General features: G+C 43.8%; 1 protein-coding gene across 3 annotated transcripts in view; it reads right to left on the reverse strand.

Annotated features, from left to right (window-relative positions):
• LOC117252511 (tetratricopeptide repeat protein 28-like) overlaps positions 1-17,287 on the reverse strand; it is a 200,539-nt gene that overhangs the window by 107,076 nt on the left and 76,176 nt on the right. The gene's annotated exons all lie outside the window — the stretch shown is intronic.

Raw genomic sequence — 17,287 nt, forward strand, 5'->3', positions numbered from 1 at the left:
ACCCAGAGGGCAGGCTTAGGCCGAGCCATGTAGTAAAGGACAATGAGCCAGAGCAGTGGAGAAACTCATACACAGCGGCTTCCACCCCAAATGACTTTAGACACGCTTCCATCCGCAGACACAGATTATTGCTGTTTATCCTCTTTTCATTCTAAATTTTTACATGCGTGTGAATTGGAGTCTTTGGCCTGATAATGGCAGTTCTCCGCAACCTCCCCTCTCAGCTATCGGCGGTCCAGGCGCTCCAATGTGTACTTTTAAAAAATCAATTGCTACAGCTGTGAGATGAGAGTGTAATACTGAATACGTTTTGTGTTTCCCCCTCTAATCTTCTCCCTCAACATGTCAGACAAATTGTGCTGCCTCTGCCAAATCTAATATAACTGCTCCCCTTCTCCTCGCAATGTGCGCATACACACACACACACACACACACACAAACAAGCCCCACACACATACAGGAGGGACAGACTGGGAGTGGTGAGAAATGGAGATTGACAATGTGGTGAGTGGTAATCACAGCCAGGAGAGGATCAAATATGTATGAAAATACCATGTTATTGAAAAAACACGTATTCTTCTCACCCTGGAGGATAGACCACGCATGTAATCTGTACGCTGTCTGTCCCCAGGCCCCCTGTGTTCCTGCTCTTCAAACTCATTCACCCAGACCTGAATTATTTGTGTTTTTGTATTGAAAGATAACAACTTCCCACAATCCATTCAGGATTCAACCATTCAAAGCCGCTGCTCCCCCTGTGTCATGGTTAAGTCCCCTCTACCAGTTCCCATCACATTTTCCCATCCAGTTGCTTATCGCCTCGCACCTTGAAATGCCTGCACTTCCCCTTTTCTGCAAAACTGCAATTCCACCACTCTGGGTAATTCATGCAGTGATTTATCACGCCACATCTCGTGACCACCTGTCATGTGGAGATAGCATTCTTGGTACTATTAAGCCAATGCAATTACCAGACGGGAGGTCTCTTGGTTCAGTCAGCATCTTAACATGTAGCAGATTTCTAGCTTATGACTGTGGAAGCTGCTGTTATAAGCAGGTCTGCCGGATCCCACACCACTGGTGTAAGAGCTCCGCGTCTGAGATGTACAGACGTAGACGTGGAGCTCAAGTGTCTCAGACAGGATCAGGGAGAAAAGGGAACAACGTTGAGGAAAATGAGCCATCATCAAAGCATGTGTGCAGGCTGCCTGTGCTGCAGACTGCCCTGGAACGGCAGAGTGCCGCCGTCTTTCTAATGACAGCCAGTTTAATTGAAAATCCACTTCTTTGTCTGAGAGCAAACAATCCAGTGTAGAGGGGCTGGGGCACTATTCCCTGGCTCCGTAGTTAACAGTGAAATACCAAGAGAGAGGGAAGGATGAGGAAGGAGAGAGGGGGGAAAGAGAAATGGAGCAGGAGGAATAAAAAGTAAGCAAAGAGGAGGAAAGTAATAAAAGAGGGCACAGATATGGGTAGAGGAGGGGGGATTACAGATTGGCCTGAGATAAGGAGGCAAAATGATGTGAGGGTGGGAGAAAGAAGGGGAGAGAGATAGAGAGAAAGAGTGAAACAAAGGGGGGGCGGGGGGCAGGGTAAAATCCAAGCTCAGCAGTCTTCCTCGGGCTCAATTTCCAGGACATGATTAGTTTGGAGTGATGACATGTAATGGGTGCAATAAAAAAAGGCTGCTTCTCCTGCTCTCCCTCTTTCTTGTTCTCTAAAAGAATCATTCTTCCCAAAATAGAAGCCTGCACTAAAGCTTTAAAAACTCTGGGGACTAGTAGCCTTCATCTCTCCTTTTGTTCCACAACTGCCATGCTTGTAAACCGCCACTAAAACAACCCACTAAGTATCTGTCAGTATCTCTGTGTCTTTCACTGCAAAGCACCCTTGGGTAGCTCCAGCCAAGTTGCTATCACTTCTTAATTCTTAACTCGAGAGCTGCTCCTTAAAAAAAAAAACTGTCTGCTTTTGGCAGGAAATGTTGGCCACTTATTTTTCACTCTGCACAGTCTTGTGGCTGCTGGTGGCACCAGCTCGATGACAACCTCATGCCTTCCATTTGCTCTTTTCTACTGGGAGAGCTACTTCACATCGATTTGTATGGATCCTGATGAGCAATAATCACAGCAGACTGGCTTGCCTGACCTCTCCAAGACTCATTTGTTAGCATTTAGACAACAATAGCAGAATGTTATTGTAAAGGGCAGGTTTTAGAGAAGCATGCATATACAGTACAGGCCAAAAGTTTGGACACACCTTCTCATTCAATGCGTTTTCTTTATTTTCATGACTATTTACATTGTAGATTCTCACTGGAGGCATCAAAACTATGAATGAACACATGTGGAGTTATGTACTTAACAAAAAAAGGTCAAATAACTGAAAACATGTTTTATATTCTCATTTCTTCAAAATAGCCACCCTTTGCTCTGATTACTGCTTTGCACACTCTTGGCATTCTCTCCATGAGCTTCAAGAGGTAGTCACCTGAAATGGTTTCCACTTCACAGGTGTGCCTTATCAGGGTTAATTAGTGGAATTTCTTGCTTTATCAATGGGGTTGGGACCATCAGTTGTGTTGTGCAGAAGTCAGGTTAATACACAGCCGACAGCCCTATTGGACAACTGTTAAAATTCATATTATGGCAAGAACCAATCAGCTAACTAAAGAAAAACGAGTGGCCATCATTACTTTAAGAAATGAAGGTCAGTCAGTCCGGAAAATTGCAAAAACTTTAAATGTGTCCCCAAATGGAGTCGCAAAAACCATCAAGCGCTACAACGAAACTGGCACACATGAGGACCGACCCAGGAAAGGAAGACCAAGAGTCACCTCTGCTTCTGAGGATAAGTTCATCCGAGTCACCAGCCTCAGAAATCGCAAGTTAACAGCAGCTCAGATCAGAGACCAGACGAATGCCACACAGAGTTCTAGCAGCAGACCCATCTCTAGAACAACTGTTAAGAGGAGACTGCGCGAATCACGCCTTCATGGTCAAATAGCTGCTAGGAAACCACTGCTAAGGAGAGGCAACAAGCAGAAGAGATTTGTTTGGGCCAAGAAACACAAGGAATGGACATTAGACCAGTGGAAATCTGTGCTTTGGTCTGATGAGTCCAAATTTGAGATCTTTGGTTCCAACCGCCGTGTCTTTGTGAGACGCAGAAAAGGTGAACGGATGGATTCCACATGCCTGGTTCCCACTGTGAAGCATGGAGGAGGAGGTGTGATGGTGTGGGGGTGTTTTGCTGGTGACACTGTTGGGGATTTATTCAAAATTGAAGGCACACTGAACCAGCATGGCTACCACAGCATCCTGCAGCGACATGCCATCCCATCCGGTTTGCGTTTAGTTGGACGATCATTTATTTTTCAACAGGACAATGACCCCAAACACACCTCCAGGCTGTGTAAGGGCTATTTGACCAAGAAGGAGAGTGATGGAGTGCTGCGGCAGATGACCTGGCCTCCACAGTCACCGGACCTGAACCCAATCAAGATGGTTTGGGGTGAGCTGGACCGCAGAGTGAAGGCAAAGGGGCCAACAAGTGCTAAACACCTCTGGGAACTCCTTCAAGACTGTTGGAAAACCATTTCAGGTGACTACCTCTTGAAGCTCATGGAGAGAATGCCAAGAGTGTGCAAAGCAGTAATCAGAGCAAAGGGTGGCTATTTTGAAGAAACTAGAATATAAAACATGTTTTCAGTTATTTCACCTTTTATTGTTAAGTACATAACTCCACATGTGTTCATTCATAGTTTTGATGCCTTCAGTGAGAATCTACAATGTAAATAGTCATGAAAATAAAGAAAACGCATTGAATGAGAAGGTGTGTCCAAACTTTTGGCCTGTACTGTATTGCCTTTAACAGGGAAAGGGATTTGCAAACAAGACAAGCGTTAACAGCAGAGCTTTTAAAGGAAAAAAGAATAAAATGGAATAATTGTGTTGTCACAACTTTTGGCTGAATTGTGCCTCCGTAATGGTTCAAAATGTTGCCTTGAGAGCATGCTGTATATATTTTCAAAGGAAGAATGCAGAGTGGAATAGATATCTAGAAACACAGAGAGAGGAGGGAAGATTTGGCCATTTCTGCAGGGAATGTGATGGTTGGTTGACACAAACACAAGCCTCGCCTAGCAAAGCAGTGCAACAGTGTTTGCTGAGAGCTTGGGACTGCGATAACCGAGCAAGAGAGGGGAGAACAAAGGGAAATGAAAAAGCATGAATATATCAGGAAGAAAGCTAATTGACTCCAAAACACTTGCAAGGGGTTTTGGGTTTGTGAGCTTCCCTCACATGCCCTCCCTCCTCTCATTGTGCTTGCCTTCCTTAAGCGCCCTCCTAGTCTTCCTCTCCTTTTATGTTCCTGCCATATTCTCATTCTTTACCTTAGCAGAGTAGCACCACAGTTCAATGTCCAATTTTTGCTCGATCTTTACACAAACACAGCTACTCAAATCAAGGTTTCAACTTAACCCTACTCTGATACTGACCCCCTTTACATTAGCTCACCCATGCAGACAGACTGAACACTGGCCCCACCCAGACCCCCTGCAGCTACCAGTCCCAGACAGGGTGTCCTGGCCTGGCTCTACCCCAGTGAGCAACAACCTGGTCTCAGCCCTGCACACCAGATTGACTCCGTCTGTGTTAGCACCCTGGTGGCTAATGCAAATACAGTCCATCTGCTAATTCTAATCCATGCACACTCAAATGATGTACAGGCACAGACGCACATGCATTTGCGTATGTGTGGCATAAACACAGTACTGAGGGATGAGATCACATCCTATCTGATGGAGCACAATACCGTAAATGTGATTAATTGATAGCATCACTATTGTTAGAAAGGCTTTGTGCATCCTATCACCTGATGATCAATGATGATAAAATAAATGGCAAGCTGCTGTTGCAGCATCTCTAAACATATTCTTCTTCCTCGGGGGAGACACATACACAGCAACATCCTCTGAGATAACAGCATCCACAGGAATTAAACTGCATCACAGAGCAGACCCGTGCACGCACACATGCACACACACACAGGTAGACAAATTTGTGACAGACATGCTTGCACCCAGCCACCACAGTAAATCATATGCGAACGCGCAAAAAACATCCACACATGCACGCACACAGAGCCCGAGGAAAAACATAAAAAGAGATAGAGTTTAAGTGTAAACATCGAGAGGGAGGATCACGAGAACTCAACAGTTTGGGGATGCTAAGAGATTAGCTGCGCTTAAACAGAGCAGATACATGTACTAAATATGCTGCAGAGTTGTTAGGCTAATCGCACACATCTTGGGGATTAGCCCATATACTTGTTTTAGGGAAATCCTTGCAAGCCAGCGCAGTAAACACATTAGTGAGGAGAAAACAGAGTCACAGACAGAGGATGCACAGTCACCACAAAAAAAGGAAGAACAAGAAAATTATCATCTCTGCTTATAAGGATGCAGCAAAACAGAAGGAACAGGCCCCAGTGCATGTGGCCTATGAAAAGAGGTGTGTGCACATGTGCGTTTGCATGTGTAAGTGTGCGTTGTATGTTCACATCTTTTTGTGTTGGTGCTTAAGTGTATGCAAAATAGCTTACACTGCACGAGTGCAAGTGTTAGAGTGCGCATGTGAGAGAGTGTAGCCGGTGTGTGCCGAGCCCCTGACTTTGCACATCTCACGCATGCTGGATGAGTTCTTTCCCCATAATCTCATTTAAACCCCCTTCACACACCATAATTCAATTCTCTCTTCTAGACAATGACCATGTCATCTTAATCTGGCAGGTAGATTATACAGCATCCCACACAAGACTGCTAATGCTGAGGAAACGGCTCGGGCTATTGTAAGCTCCTTCAAGGTTGGATGGGCTGCTATAGATTGCTTTAGAGGATTGCTTCTGCCACTCACGTTTTCCACCACTAGTTTCTTGCTTTTAATCTGAAGAGGTCTTTTCCTTCTTTTCACCATTCGGGAATCCTGCTCATGTTTCCTGTGGGTCTGATTGGTTAAACTGCAACAACCCCAATGACATGCTGCTCTGAATACTTTATACTCTGCTCATCTGTTTCCTTACATGTAGCTTCTGAATATTCATTAGCTCCTTTCCACAAGAGCCACCAATGTGTGGGCCTCTCATCACACATTCACATCTTGTTCGATCACCACAACATTACACGGTCCCGCTGACCAAAAGGCAGACCTGGTGTAAATGCTTGCAGGTGTTAGGAGCCGTGGTTAGCTGCTGGAGATATCGAGCTGGCAGTTCTCGAGTCTAGCTTACGAGCTACAGCTCCCACGAGAGGTAAGTGGGTAATTGAGCCAAAACAAAACCAGCTAATAATCTGTATTTCTACAAATCCTGCTTGATAGTGAATCAGATATAATTAGAATGTTTAATTACTGTCAGTAATCAGCTAGAACATTGAGATGAAATGGAGTGGCAGGTGTGAGCACACTGGTTGTCTGGCTGTGAGGACCTGATGCCGCCCGCATCAAGTCTCCCCAGCGTGCTCAATCGGATTATAGCTAAACCATCCAGCCATAACAGGGCCTATAAGGCCTCCCTCATACCTCAACCACTTATCCTGCCTTGATCCACCCAGCAAGGTTCCCTAAACACTGGGCACAACATCCCTGTTTGCCTTGGTGTGTGTCTGCGTGTGTAGCAGGAGGGGGGATGGGACATTTTAAGTGTGACAATAGTAAAATAAAGCCAACTTATACCTTGTTTCAACCCAAATTAGAGCATTTATGCACTTTTTATGATTTTTATTTTCATTTTTCATGCTTTATTGATAGTGAGTAGACAGATTTGAAAGAAGGAGAGAAAGGGGATGAAATGCAGCAAAGGACTCTGGGCCAGTGCAGTAAGGACTCTGCCTTAATGGTATGCACTCTACACAGTGAGCTAACAGGGCAGCCCTGTATATGCAGGTTTTTTAAACATGTGAAAACCTACTAAAAGTAGACAACAGACCCCTTTTCCTTTGCCAGTAATCGACTATGACTTTCTGTGTTTTCTGACATTTGATGTCATAAACATGACAGAAAACAAGGAAAGCAGCATGGAGGTATTACGGTGGTTGCTTTTTTTTTTTTTTTTTTTAAAAAAAGTTCTTGTATGTTACTTGTTTAGTCTTTGTTTCAAATTCAGTGCCACATAATTTGGAATGATGTACAAGTTTTGCTTGGACGCATATGGACGCTACTTGTGGCTGAGATAACAAAAGCCCCTTTTATACTGCCTGTTCAAATCCAGAATGTCACGCTGTTAGTTTGCCTCGCCACTTTATAAAAGGTACGATTGTGAAATGAGGAGACATAGTTGTCTCAGCTTTGAGGAGGCAGTGGAGGTAGTAACAGTATTGAATCGACGTCTGTGTAAAAAGGACAACCGGCAGGATTGTGTGACGTTCTGATGACGTGTTACGTGTGCAACTATCACCAGGAGATAGCAGCAGTTAGCAACTAACACAAAGAAGAAGACAAGCAGCCGAAAACATCGGCAAACTAGGGAGACGATGAGGTCTGGAAGCTCCTTACCCTCCAAGCAGAGGGCAAGATCAACCGCCATATAACAGGGATGGTAAATTATTGTTACTGCAATGTTATGCTATTGTTATTGTTAAGAGAGCGCTGTTGATGTGTATGTTATATGTCACACTACAGGCCACTGCTAATGTGTTACACATCACGGCTATCATGCTCTACTTAAAATCACACACTGGTAGAGCACAACGTCAGTGTTGTTTGGTTCTGACCTCTGTTTAAAAAGAGCTAAAGAGTTGCAGAAGTTACTAACAGAAGCAACAAGCCATCAAAGCATCCTGTAGGGCGCAAATAAGCGTGTCCATCCAAGTGTCATGTTTCCATCACCGCCAATCAGAGCTGAAGCCAATAAAGACCTGCGACTACTGTAGAGTCATTTGCCCTGCGAATGATTGCTGGTTACAACCTTCCCCACTAAAGACAAAAGCCAGATGTTAGTGAGTGTTAGTGGTTTTTTGTCCAGTGAAAAAGGGACTTTAAAGGCGTTTCAGACATTACATTAGAGAAATTAGATTATCCTTCACGTGTAAACCAATCAGTCATGTGGAGACATTAGCATATTAACAAGCAGCACTTGAGTAAATCTGCCGTCCCGCGTGCTGCTGACCACAGTCTAAATGCTGGAGCCAGAGCTAACCCTAGCCCTCACAATCATGAAACACTAATGAACTGTGATGCAGGCCAATGTTACGAGAGAGAGGCACGACAGGATTACAATAGCCTAGATGCTTTAACCCCTCCCATGCCTCCTTAAATCACGGGTCAGATTCTCCTGACGCAGTCCAGCTAATGAAAAGCAGAGACATTCCTAAGAAAAATGGCATAACAAACAAACAGATACCAGTGCAAACAATGAGCCACACAATGAAAATAGCATTACAGTCCAACCACAAACCTCTGGAATATTGTAAAGAATAGACAGTGGGTGCAGACAGTCATGAAATTTGCTTATTTTCTGTGAGACCACAACAAGTCACACTTTAAATCATTAGTTTAGGCCCCGCAGAGTTCTAAAGCTTTTTTCTATCAACACATGAAAGCCACATCTGCTCAATGGTCGTCAGAGACTTTGGCTGGTTTCACTGTTTCACAGTGTTGGGAGCGTCACAATAGCTCCATGAACTGGAGTTATTTGTTGAGCTATCATTGAAGGTGTGGCCAGCAAATACGAGCACCAGCTACGCAGAAGCAGAGGCTGCGATATGCCAAACTGTGATCCAAGCAACTACGTACATCATGTGGCATTACTGGGCTCAGGGGGTGATCACATCAGCAGAGTCTGCTTTCATCCTTTGAGCGTTTGTCTCCTCAGAAGTAGATTTGACTGTGGAGCAGAAGGTTCCTCCTGCCTCCAGGCTGTTCCTGTGAAGGTCTTCTCCTCCTCTGATCAATCCCCCGTGTCCCTTTGTGGGTCGTCCAACAGGCCAGCCAAGCAGACAGGCTAAGTCAGACATGCTTTTCGCTTACTTTCGTCTTCCTCTGTTGACCAGAGGGAATGCTCCCCAGCTGGACTAAGTTTGCCTTCCTTCTCTTTATCTCCGCAGTTGCAGACTGCAGTTGTTTTGGACGACACACTATTGGATTGTCTTCGCCATGTGGATGTGAATATGGATGTGTGCGCTGGGGGAAAGCGCCAGGATGTTCACTACATTGTAACCTCAGAGGAATGCTTCATGTCTCTCTGCAGAATACGTCTCTGTGTGCATGTCTCCATTGTGAGCTTCTCAGAACAATGCGGCTAGTGTGAGCCAGCGCTGTTAAACGGTCTGTGGTGCGACCAGGTGTCTCCTGACTTGATCCCAGGGGTCTCGTGTCAAGATAAGCTTCTGACAGTCTAACACCTCTCACTGCTTCTAGGGAAGGAGAATATGGTAAGCAGGGGGCAGATCGGGCTACTTGAGAGGCCCCTGAAGATCACGTCCCACAACAGAAGCATGCAAAATGCACAGAAAATTATCTTTCTAACTTTTCAAGCAATATCTACTGAAGCACACATTATAGGCAGTTATGTGCAAAGTATAGTGTACTGATTACATTGTCATATGTCACACACTTTCTGAACACGTCCTCATTTGTTTGAATTCCCTCCTGGGATCTATTCACTGTATTTTTCATCAGTATCTTTGCAGAGTTAATTCTTTTTATAAGATTACAAGATTGCTCTGCCATTTTATATTAAACCCACGGAACATATCATTGTACATTTTGTGTTCTGTTGCCAATGCTAGAGAGCCAAATAGTGTAACTACATTGCTGTAATCTCCACAGAAGAAATGAAGGCACTTGATGTACCAAGCAGCTAAAGAACTGAAAATGGATCTGAATAAATTCCACATTAATGTATTTATATACCAAAGTGTTTCTGTCAGCATCCACTATAAAGAATTATCAGTGACTCAAAAAAAAAAACAAAAAAAAAAACACTGCTGCTTCGCCTGTCTTTTCCACTTCGAGTGTGGACAAAGATGTCAGGTAAATGGATCATGCCATTTGGTGCGCAAGCAGCTCCTTGATTTTAAGATATTAATCCAAGCCTGTCTTTGTACTTGCGCCTCGCTGGTTTTTCCAGATGGAAACTGAAATAAACTCAATGTCTTTCCTTTGGAGAACTTTTACTGTAGTCGGAAACACTATTTTTTAGTTAATGTATACTCCATTTCACAGTGTTCTGAAATTGGCAGCATTCGCGGTCTCCATCAAGTTAAACTGAGAAATACATGGCTAACGGTCTGCAGACATCTAAATTAGGTCTGTATGCCAACCCAAGTTGCCCTCTCTAGTGTCCCCTGTATTCAAAAGGACAAAGCAAAGGTTCTCATAGAGAGGCAGAGGTGAGCTGTATAGAGAGGAAACAGCGCTGTCTTTGGAAGGACATGGCTAAATATAACCGCCCATCTCAACTCCCACTCTAGGTCTGCCACCAGTTTCTCTCAACTGGGTCCCAGTTGCACCCTAGTCATACCCAAATAGACAGCTGGCAGTCAGTTATGTTCCCACACTTCACACAGCGAACAGGGTCCCTCAGCACCCAGCAATGTCAAATGCACCATTCAGACACCCCTAAATATTTAATCAGGACAAGTAGAAGGCAATCTTCTACATCCACTAGCATTAAACATTTAATACCCGCCTGACATGATATCTAGTCAGCCGAGACTTAGTCAAGACACACGTGTGATGGAGAGCTGCAGACACTTGCTCTCTTCCGAGTTAAATCACACAAAGACAAATCCCACAGTAAAAAAATACAGAACACAAGCTAAGGTCAAAGTCAAAGATCTCACACGCCCATGCATAAAGGCACACTCAAAAACACACACACAAACACACACACACACAAACTGGCAAAGGTAAATTTCTACCCAAACATATATCATCTGTGAGAGGTGAGGCAGAGAGGAGGCTGGTGGATCTCATCAGTCATGGCTTTAGACTCAGGTTAAAAGCGGGACAGGGGAGCCACTGTCAGCACGCACAAACCAACCAAGGACAGAGAGGGAGGGCTGAGGACAACAAGCTATATACCGTACAGATACAACATCACAAATCCACACAAGGGCAGTTTGTTATGACACTGTTACATTACTGCTGTTGATACAACCGACAACAAGGAATTAGTCTTCCCAAATAAAGGGGAACTCTTCCAATTTAACTCATCAAAGTCTGTTTATCTGGAGTACTCGTAGAGTATTACTGCATGTGTAGAAAAAAGTTGCAGAAAGCATTTACCTAAAGAGCTGCTTGAAATGTTATATATTGTCTCAAGTGATGTCACTTGAGTCAGTGTCGACTGGGGCTGAAAATCTGATTATGTGAAGTTAGAAAGAAATGAGCTTACCAGACCTCTGCAGCTCCTCACTTCGTCTCGAGGCCACGTTAGCCACTACTAGCATGACAATCTAAAAACTCTGACCCAACAGTCGCCAGTTGAATTGAATTATAGGTAACATATGTGCAACGTAAGGAAGAAGAATACGTGGAATAGCCAAAATCTCTGATTCTGCTGCACTGTTTTTAGGGCTGACCTGAATGCTTTGAAGCTGCAATCATTGCTATAGTAATCCTTGTCCAAATCAGTATTTCGAATGCTCCATTTTTCTATACAACTACCCTAAAAATCCCAAATGGCCCATTAACTAAGAAATAGTAATCCAACATAATTCATTATGCATCAACATTAAATATTAATTATTCTCACACGAGGACATTTAAACTTAGTGATAGGCCTCGTTTCGTGACTACAACAGTTTGACGACCCAGCTTACAGATACGCTAGCATGATGTCAATAAAGTCAAGCATCTGGAATAGTTTCAGAATTGACAAAGATGGCCCCTAAATGTCAACTGCCAAATATGCCAAAGAAAACTGGCATATCACAAATCTACGAGCTTGGCAAATCACCTAAAATCACATCTTAACCGTCTTGCAAAGTATTCTTTTTTTACCTAGGTAGTACTGCTAATGTTACTGTGACCTGCATGCTAACAAACTGGCTAACTGTCACATAATTTTAGGTCCATCATCCCCCCCGAAAAAAAATGGTATAAGCCATAATTGTTTTAAACTCCTCCAAAGTCAGTGGAGTACTGTTTAAATGAATACTAGATGGTTGAGTCTATGTCAATATTTTAAAGTACAGGATTGAATGCATCAGATGAAACATTAGAAACATTCATATATGAGTAGAGATCAGCACAGAATTTGAGTGTACTTGCTTGCAGTCAGTCTTGGTGTTTAATCGACAGAGAAGAAGGTACGTGGAACTAGAAAGGAATCAGAGGGCAGTGGTTATAAATTTGTTCTGCAATGAATCAACTGTCAGGAACTTGCTGAATATATTCAGTGCATCAAGTCATTGAATCATCGCAGGCCTAATTTTACAGAGCAAAGACTTTGGTTGGTCTACAAATATTGTCAGCGTCTGGAGGAAGATTGTGTGTGTGGTCCAAGCCGATAGTATCAAGTGGTGTTGTGCAAACACACGTATACAGTATATACTATACATGCAGACACACACGCACAGATACAGATGCAGATACTGGAGGTGACCCAGCGCAGTGACAGGGTGGGACGTGACTTGATTACGAATGGCGAGGTAAGAGTGATAAAGTACCATCTAAATCCACCCACATCCTGTGACCCTGCAATAAGTCAAACACCAACGACAGTCTCACACACCATAAATAACGCTGTCTGATGTCAGGCTGGAGCAGCCCTCCCTCTGCTCAGGTTTAGATTCATTGTTTGACTAAATGTAAGACTAAAAGTGGAAAACTTCGCTTTCGGGAAAACAAACACAAAGCAGACGTACCCCACATAACAACTAATAAGACGCTAAAGGCAGCTAAATCTAACTTTCTGTTCTCTATTTTCACGCTCTCCTGGGCCACATGCACAGACACAGAGGCAAACACAAATAGCACTCACACTGAATCCTATCTTGTACTTGTGATAATTCATGCAATCACACCCAAACACATGAACACATCATGTGGGGTTAATAGAGCAGGTGTCCACTGCGGAGCTCTCTCTGCACCCTTGGCTCCTGTGCCAATATTCTGGGCTAATTTGAATAAAAAAAATCTGCAAACATTTGCTGGACCATTCAGGCTAATGTTCAATCTGCTGCTCTTTGACACAGTGCCACGGTGCATCTCATTTCCATTCCTGAAGCCAGCATTGCAGTGTCATGTGGTGGGACTAGAGAAGCAGGGAACAGGAGTAAAATTGGGTGAAAAGGAAAAAAGGAAGGGGATGATGCGTTTTTATTTGCGTGAGAAGAGGATTCGGGTTGAAAAATAATGTGACTCGCACACACACAAATGTGTCAGCAAAACACCATGAAGGTCAGGGGAGAAAATAGAATTCTATGCTCTTTTTAAACAAACCAGCGCAGGTGCAAGAAAGTGCAGAAAAAAGCACAGATATCTGACAGAGAAATAATGGTGTGGAAAATATATGAAATTGTAGGGAGAGTCTTGCCATTTGGGTAAACACTCACCACAGGTACAGGCATTCTCCAGATGCTCTGGGTGAAACACATACGTCTATATATACACATATATATCCATCTCAGCTGATGTGTAAACGTCTTACATGCCTCCCAACCTCCCTGCACATAAAAAAGTCAAGCAGAGACCGACAGCAGCAGGATTGTCTCTCTTGGAAAAAATAATAAATGAGGAAAGAGGATGGAGGCAGGAAAACATGCTCCCATGATGATATACCGCTGGCTTTTATGCATAGCAAGAGTTTCCACTCAATTTCCTCCTCTTATTTCGGCACCATCCTGAAGATAATATCTCTCTCTGTCTCTTTCTCTGTTCCAAAGGCATGATGAGGGTTGCATAAAATTAGCTGCTTGACAAGGGGAACGTGTCCAGGGGCAACATGGAGGACCTTGTTTCCAAAGAGTCTCGACACACTCCGCTCAACCCCCCATATCCCCGAGTAACAACACAAGATCAGATAGAGAAGGGAGAGGGGCCTGTTTAAAATAGCACCCCACAGACACTCTTCTGAAGATTTGAACTACCAGCAAAAAAATACAGAGCGTAAAATTAGGAACTCAGCAGCACTCACATTTTTTATACTTTGGGCTCCTACCACCCAAAAAGAACATGGGATTATAAGATGTATGTATTGTGAATGGGTGTTATTTTGTTGTTTATAGCAGTCAAAGGGAAACAGAAGCTGTTATCAAAAAAAAAAAAAAAACAGGGCTGAAACTGTCATCTCATACCCTTCATGCACTGCAAACAGACAGGTTGGAGCCTTAAATGCTTCATCTACTCTCTGGTATCCCAGTCCAATTACATCTCGTCCCACCAAGCCCTTTCTTTCCACACTCTCACGGGCTGTCAGATTCTGATATGGAAGCGCGTTGCAATATTGAAGGTCGGTCAGTCTGCACATTTAACCTCATTTCCCAACACTGTGCTGTGCCTCTCCCAGAAGAGCCTTTTGATTGGTGTCCATTTGAAAAGCGGGCTTTGGGTTTGACGGGAGGGGTACGGAGGGTACGGGGAGATCAGAGCAGCCGCAGTGTACAGCCTAAGAAAGGAGCTTTTTGGAGCAAGACTTCTGACTGCAGTCAGTTATAATGGTTTTCAATTAACCAAGGGAAAAGACTGAGAACTAATCTGGTCAGCACAGGAGAACCAGTCATGCAATATTCATGTACACAAACTAATGAAAGCCCAGATTAGCCTACATATTTACATGGGGTCGGTGCTGTGTCGTCCAAGCTTTGAAGGAATCTGCTACCAAGCAGAGGAGAAAGTAAGAGACGAAAAGGGGACGGAGGTACATTGGGAAATGGAATCAGAAAGAAACGAGATAATGAAGAGTAGAAAGGAGATCAAGAGAGAGCGAAATCAAGGAGAAAAAATGAGAGGTCAACGGGACACTGGGAGGACCTTGAACAAAAAGGAAATGGGATCATGAGATAAAGAGGTGAGGAAAAGCATGAGGAGGTGCTACTCCTCAAAAGAGATTAAGGATCATCTGCATTTTGCCTTTTCATCTGCCTTCACCGTAATCATTCCTCTCTAAAGGCAGACACCAGCCCCCCACTCAAAATGACACCAATCTGAATGAGTGATCTTGACAAATTGGGCTGCTTGAGAAAAGAGGGTGCTCTTTTGACTGAGGAGAGGGGCTGCAGACAGTGGGGAGTCTGTGGCAGGACAAAGATATAACTGTAATTGGCTGCTACACTCCCCTTCCTTCCCCTAATCTCCAGCCACGGAAAGTGGCGAATGGGGGAAAATGGGACAGCGAGCACGAACAGATTGCCACAGCAGCAAAAAGGCTCTGCAAGCGAGTATTTCAATAATGTTTCAAATGTTATGTACATGCATCAGAACAATATGGGAAATTCATCCCTAATCCTTAGTAGGTCACAAAAGACTTAAAAGACTTCAAAGCTGGATTAATATGTGACTGGACATACCAATTCCACACTGGGTAACTTCTTACCAAGCATTAACATTGTATGTCAAACAAGAAGCTAATCGTGGGTTTAGTTTGAAAATATCCTTTGACCTTTTGTAGAGGTCTCAGAATTAATTTTATGCTCCACAGATATCTAATTTTATGCTTTTACGGACTTACACATTTGCAGAATAATGGAAATGTCCTGATATTTTTCTTCACTTAGGAAAGCACTGAGCCTGGTGTGTGCTACAAAAATGTTCAGCGTTAACTGCCCGCTCCTTTTTCATTTCATGACCGGTATATAAGATGCTTGTGTACACATGCTGATGAGCTCACACGGCAACAGAAAGGACACAATATCTGGCTGGTTTAAGAAAAAACTCTCTTGTTTCAAGGACCCAGGGAGTCTAATGAATTCAGAGTTCTACCAATGTGCTGGGCTAGCAGGTTCTACCCCCACTCGTCTCTACCTGCCTCAACTTTCGGAAATGAAAAGTGAGAAATGGGCCAATTTACAGCTAAAGGCTGTTTCTTCCTAAGAGGCACCGACATAAAGATGGAGTACAGAGGATATGCAGAGGTAGATAGAGAGAGATGAGGGGTTTGAATTTAGACAGAGAGAAAAAAGGGAGAAAAAGATGTGAGACAGGAAAGCAAGACGTTGGCACTAATATGAGTGTCATCTCTGAGGGTAGACAGAAGTGCTTGAATTGCATTTTTGGCCTTTAACGTCTCTTATACAAAGAGACTGGAGCTGAAGAGCGGCTCTTGATCTTTCCAATCAGCTACCATGACAAGAGCTGCTCAGATATTCAACAAGCAGAAACAAAAGAGGATGTCAGCATGAAGAAGTTCCCTACACTCGGAGAAGTTTGAAAGATATGAAGAAGTTGGAAGAAGCAGGCAGAACAAAGGCGGTGGAAGGAAGGACGACAGAAACGAATATGAGAGGTCCTCCGCCATCTGTTCGTAATTACGTCTGGGGTCCACACACTGCAGCTGAAATACTCTATAGCCCACCATTTCCTAGGGTAGTGCCATAGCTCTGTTACAGTATCACAATGCTCTCATCACTCTACTTTATAACAGAAGCATGATGCAATTTATGCTCAACTACTCACGTGTACACAGCAACACATATGGAGGTGTTAGCTGTCTGAAGACATGTGTCGAAACCAGGTCATTGTTTTCTGTAACACTGCATTTTTACTCTAAATTAATTAAATGGTGAGACACCTACAGGATCTCTGACAGACATGGTGTCAGTTTCACAGCGCTCAGCGGAATAAACTATGCACTGACAGAGACAAAGCTCTCTGATTGCTCTGACATCACATCTGTTAACTCCTCAGCACAGCTTTGAAAGGATGAGACCAGGAGGTGAAGGAGGAGGTGGGTGGGCGGCTGGGAGGAGTATCACTTCTCGCCTCGACAGCCCCCTCCCTTCCTCATGGGACCAGTTACGTTTTCATTTGATAGGAACTGGAAAACCACCGTCTGTAATTAGATTACAAAAAGATAGATGGAATGAGAAAAAAATTCTGAGATAATTAACTCAAACCATATTCTAATCAGGTTTCATAACTCCCCCTCCTCTTAACAACCTCCGATCTGAATCCTCTCACAAATCCCCCCAGGACTCACCATCACACAAGCCAAGAAGAGACGGGCACTCAAACAAGATCATTTGACGCTAATTTCCCAAACAGGAAAGCACTTATAGACGCGCTCTGATTGAAACAACTAAGCACGTGCATCAATAGCTGATGGGGGGGGGGGGAAACGGAAG

This window comes from Epinephelus lanceolatus, chromosome 9, assembly GCF_041903045.1.
Source record: "Epinephelus lanceolatus isolate andai-2023 chromosome 9, ASM4190304v1, whole genome shotgun sequence".
NCBI lineage: Eukaryota > Metazoa > Chordata > Actinopteri > Perciformes > Serranidae > Epinephelus > Epinephelus lanceolatus.